Genomic DNA, 6,206 nt, shown 5'->3' with positions numbered 1-6,206 from the left:
AAGAGTCAAGTTATGGTAAAGAGTGAGGTCCAAAATGGCTAGACTACGAGCAATGATGAGCTTATAGGGGCTAGCACCTTAGGACGATCTTGGTTGGCTCGTAGGACCTAGATGCTAGCTTCAAAAAGCCTATGATTGGAAATAACTTTAAATCTCATTCCCTTATAAAAAGAAATTAAAATTAAAATTATATTTGCACTAAAAATTATTTACCTCGACTTTGCATCTTCGAGATATAGGATCTTTGACTACTAACACTTATTTTTAGAGGTGTTCATATGACCCGATAACACGAACAACTTGAACTACCCAACTTAAATCATAAGGGTTGGTTTGGGTTAATTTTTTTTTTTTTTTTTTTTTCAGATTAGTTTGCGATGAATTTTACAATAATAAAAAATTTGGTTCAGGTTACGAGTCATTTTATGTTGTTGTGTCAACCTAACTCAACTCTACCTTATACTTAATCTTAAGAATATTTAATATTTGTAATCGATATGAGTGATGTGTTCTGACTTATAAATGTTTAATATTTAAACTAAAAAAAAAAAAAAAAAAATCCAACCCAACTCAACTCAACCTGAATTGGATCGAGTTGTGAACTTTATTCGAGTTACTCATGTAACAACCATAGATTTCTGCTAACTTAAAGTTGCTACCATCATTGTAATATACTTTCTCATGCCGAAATAAACATTTAGAACATTTTCGTAAAACAATGTCATAGACTTAAATGTTTCAAAAAATCTTCAAAATAGCAAAATATTAAATAAAATAAAGTAAATATTAAAATTGAAAACGCTCTATACTAACCTATAGTCTAAGAATTTAAATACAACTATTTTATGTCATGTGTCATGATCTTTACTTGTGATGATGTTGTCAGCCGTACATGTATGTCTTGACTTTACCTGAAAAATAGAACTAGTACATGACTTATACTCAATAACTTACCTCACTATTGGGAACAGGGAATGCAAACACATACAATTCATGATTATGGATCTATCGTTAAACCAGCATAGATGTGGCCTCCAATCCAAACAAATTGAATATGTAGTATTTTCCTACACACGACCTACACGTGCAAGCGTGAGTCTCCAAGCGGTTCACACCCTCTAGACCCATCATAGTCGAGCTAGTTGTCCGTAACTGAACGTCCAGAGGTCAACAAACCCCTGAATATCATGCGAGACATGATTATCATCATGATCATAGTCTTTATTTTATTTGGGCTATTACAACTCGGGTCACTAACTCAATCCAAACTAAAATTTCAGATTGGTCCAAAAGATTTTTCCAACATCCCGTAACTATTTTTGTCAAATTTCAATAATTATAATTCACAATAAATGATGATTAATCAAAATGTTAGCTAACGAGATATGTGCATTAATTTTGTCCCCTAAAGCATATTCATAATCAATAATAAAAAATAAAAAAAATTATGGGAAAACAAATAGAGAAAAAAAAAAGTGAAATAAAAATATCATTAAATTATTCACAAAAATTTTGGATGATATATGAATCATTTTTTCCCTTTGATTTAAAGTTTTTTTCCCTATTTCCCTGTTTTTTTTTCAATCTTATTATTAGACCATTTTTAAATTATTGATGGGACAAAAAATTTCAGCATTTTTTATTTAGTTTTGCCCCGACATTTTTAAAGTTTCGATTTTTAATGAAATAATTTTTTTTTAAAAAAAAAAATAATAAAAAAGATTTAAGAAAAACTCCGACTATAAAAGTCGAGCCAAACTCACTCGTCGAGCGCAACTTAAGGGGGAGAATTTTAAACGTGCATCATCAACTTTTGTCTTAGAGCTCATTGTCTCATGGGTGTGGCTCTGTTTTATGTTCGAATCTAGAGGTCGACTCCGTTGCACAAACCAGTCGTCGGTTATGCTCATCTACGTTGGTGTGCATGAAAATTATAGCGATAATGTATTTATGTGGATGAGAATTACAATAAGATATATAATATGACATTTACCTATCTGTGTGCATGAAAATTTTATAACGAGGGAATTACGTTGAACTGTGTGATACGACGTTAAGGTCAATTACGTTGAACTGTGAGAACCGTACCCATCTCTTCATGATATGACATTGTGACAATTAGCTATTATGTACATGAAGATTGTACCACTGTTGTGTTGTAATTTTACTGATGGCAAATGCTTATCTGTGTGCATGAAATTGACCCGTTTTGAATCGTTTTATGTTACTTGATTTTACAATATTTGGCTCGGAAGGTATACAGTTCTAATCTGATTACTTACTCAGTATTTTAAATATCTAACATTTCTCACACACACAGGTCCTGCACAAGGAGAATATTTCCAGTTTAGATGGGGATGAGGGAAGAAGTGGGGACGTGATTATATTTCTCGTCCCTGTAATAAATTAGTTAATTTTGAGATCTTAATCGTAATATTTAAACTAAAGACTATGTTATAATTTTTTTATGATTAAAAACTATGTTGTAATATTAAAATTAAAATTAAAATTAAAATTTATAGACCGGATGTGGTAGAGAATTATATATATCTTTGCGTTTTAAAATTACCTGTAGGGAACTCGATCCCCACAAAAAAAAAATGGAGAATTTGGCGGGATGGAATAGGTGACGGGATGGGAATGGGGAAGACTTCCCCGCCCCGTAGTTATCATGTATTTATTTGAAAAACTCGATGCATGGTTTTAAGACAACATATCACTGAAGGAATGTTGCGTTCTTCTCGTCTACTAAGGAGAGGTTTCCATATCCTTATAAAAAAAATGTTTCATTTCCTCTCCAATCAACGTGGGATCACAATTCACCCTTCTTGAGAGTCCAACGTCCTCGCTAGCACACCACCTGGTGTCTGACTCTGATATTGTGCCATTTTTCTCGTTACGTATCGTTGTTAGCCGCACGACTTTAAAACGTGTCTGTTAGAGAGAGATTTTCACATTCTTATAAGAAATAGTTTGTTCCCATCTCGAACCAATGTAGGATCTAACAAGTTTTGTGTCTAATAAATCTATGATAAACTCAAATTTATAAAAAATAATTACTATAATGAGTATAAATTTGAATTTTATATTTAATATAACCCTAAAATTTTAATTTATGGAAACATCTCATCATTCAATAAATTAGTTAATATTAGACGTTGCGTGACAAAATAATAGCCAAGAGAAAACAATAAAATAACTACGTCGATAGATTTGACAATTAGAGTTCGGGGAAAAAAAGAAATAAAGACTAACCTATCATATGCAAATAAATAGTTGATTGGAACGGAATCTCTACGAGTTCGAGTATTTAAAAAAAAAAAAAAAATTAGTGACGATGATATGAACCAAGAAACATCAATCATACAATATATTTTAATGAACATGCGAAGAAAATGCGATTGAAATTATCAAAAGATATTTCCAATTTAGAATAATTTAGAGTTATTGTATTTCATTAATATATTTTAAGACTTTTTATTTTCTTTCAGTTACATTTACATAATGGTCAATTAATAGTTTGATTTTGATGCTATATAAAGCCATGCATGCTGTATTTGTGATTTCTCTGACCAATGACTAAGTTTCTTTGCAATTTTATGTAGTTTAGGTTGCATGTAGAATCATTCAAGCTAGACATGATCGATCTTGCTTGTGGAGTGGTTTGAATCTCTAACAAGTGTTCTTGCCTTGAGATGAGATATTCGATTAATAAGGTCATCCGAATCTTACTCACGTTGTAGTGATTCCACATCAGACAACCTGACCAACTCGAAAAGAAAGTTCATAATCTAATCCAACCTAGTTCATCTCACTCTAGTTTTAAAATTGCTCTGAAAATTAAGAATATTTGACATTTATTAATCGATATTAGTGAAGAAATGTTTTATATTAAATTTTATGAGATTTTTAAACATTTTTTTTAAAAATAATAATAATAAACAAGAGGCGGTGAAAGTTGGTGGTATTAAATATATTTTGAAATAATATAATCTATAAAATATTTAAAATTTAAATAATTTTATATTTTTTTATAAAAAAAGGAAAATGGAAATATTCTTTGCTTTAAAAATTCTATCCATCATATCTTTGTCTGAAAAACGAACCAATAGAAACTTTACACGTGTATTTGTATCTCCTAAATTATATTCTTTCATCTTGAATTGGATTAGTCATAATAAAAGTAATTAGTTTCCTTCTTTAAATTTTTTTTTCTCTTCCATTAATTTCTTCACCTTTCTTTTCATTTGATTTATTTATGTTGTCTTCCTTTTTTCTTTTTCCAAGAGGAAAAAAAGTTCGGGAAATCTACATTAGACCAATTTTTCGTATTATCAAGTACGAAATTTGTTGTGCTGGCTTTAACTTTTGTTAATGAAAAGACGTTTTTAAAATAGATTATTATGGTCTCATTTGATACTAATTTTTGGGAATTAGACGAACTTACAATTTTGAAAGGGCCGAGTTGGTAACCCAACATGATATGAACCAAGAGATCAATCATACAATATACTTCAATAAAGATGTGAAGAAAATATTGTTAAAATTATCAAAAGATAATTCATGTCACATTGAAGAAGAATGAAGTTTCATGTTATAAATTTTGGGTGAATTACAATTTAGAATAATTTAGAGTTATTTCATTAATGTATTTTAAAACTTTTTATTTACTTTCTGTTACAATTATATAATGGTTAATTATGATAATTAAGTATGAATGTTACACCTCTTGAAATGCCTTTAATAGTTTGATTTTGAGGCTATATAAAATATAGTAGAAGGAGCATTTGTGCTTTCTTTAGCTAATGACTAAGTTTCTTTGCAATTCTATGTAGTTTAGATTGCATGTAGAATCATTCAAGTTCGACATGATCAATCTTGCTTGTGGAGTGATTCGAATCTCAAACAAGTGTTCTTGCGTTGAGATATTTGATCAACAAGAATCCTTCAAGCTAGACATGATCGATCTTGCTTGTGGAGTGATTCGAATCTCAAACAATGTTCTTGCCTTAAGATATTCGATCAACAAGATAATCCAAATCTTACTTCCCTTGTAGTGATTTCCACGTATCACAACAATTTGGGGAGGAGAACAAATCACCCTTTATAAGAGTGTGGAAACCTTCCTCTAGCAGACGCGTTTTAAAGCTTTGAAGAGAAACCCGAAAGGGAAAGCCCAAAGAAGACAATATCTGCTAGAGGTGGATTTGGATCGTTACAATTGGATCGTTACAAATGGTATCAGAGCCAGACACCGGACGATGTGTCAACTTTCTCGCTGTTTCTCAAAGGGAGTAGACACGAGGCAGTGTGCCCGTAAGGACGCTGGGCCCCATCGATTGGAGGAAGGAAAGAGTGTCCGTGAGGACGCTGGACCCGAAGGGGAGTGCATTATGATGTCCCACATTGGTTGGGGAGGAGACTGAACTTGAATTTTTGATATATATATATATATATTTTATAGAATTAAAATAAATCAATATACTCATTTAATAATAAACCACTCTATTCAATTAACAATATTTATATTTTTCATTTATATATAAAATAATTTCTATTTAAATTATCTAATTTATTTTTCTTTCCCACAGTGAACCTTTCCATATTTTTTTTTAAAAAAAATCACAAATTCATATAATATCTCTTATATGTATTGACATAAATGTTGAAGAATTTCAAATTAAAATTGAAATTAATAGTTCATGCAGTGTAAATTTTAAATTGTTAGTTTGAACATCGTATCACATATTTAACACATCAACTTTAAATATCAGTGTATCAATCAAATAAAAGAAACCCGATTTAAATTCAAAATTATCTTGATTGAAGTTCAAATACCATCCTTTCATTTAAATCTGAACTATTGGAGTTCGAGAATGCAAACACATGCAATATAAATAAGATCTATAATTTAAATCTGTATTCTCTTAGGTGATCTAGTCCGGACAAATTGGATGTGTAGTATCTTTCTATACACGACCAACACGTGTGAGCGTGGACCCACTAGACGGTCTCGCATACTCCTTGAGTTTGGTGATCGGGGTAGGTCCTTATACAATTTTTCTTCATAAAATGACTTTATATTTAGCAATAATAAATGAATAACGAAAAAGAATCTAAAAATGTTTTGACTTTACATCAATCAAGGACTTATCTTATCCATCTAAAGAAATAGTACTATGTCGAGCACAAGAGTTGTCTTGAAA

The sequence above is a fragment of the Cucurbita pepo genome, chromosome 15 (genome assembly GCF_057944985.1).
Source record: "Cucurbita pepo subsp. pepo isolate OVF chromosome 15, ASM5794498v1, whole genome shotgun sequence".
NCBI lineage: Eukaryota > Viridiplantae > Streptophyta > Magnoliopsida > Cucurbitales > Cucurbitaceae > Cucurbita > Cucurbita pepo.
Note: the sequence above shows the minus strand (reverse complement) of the source record.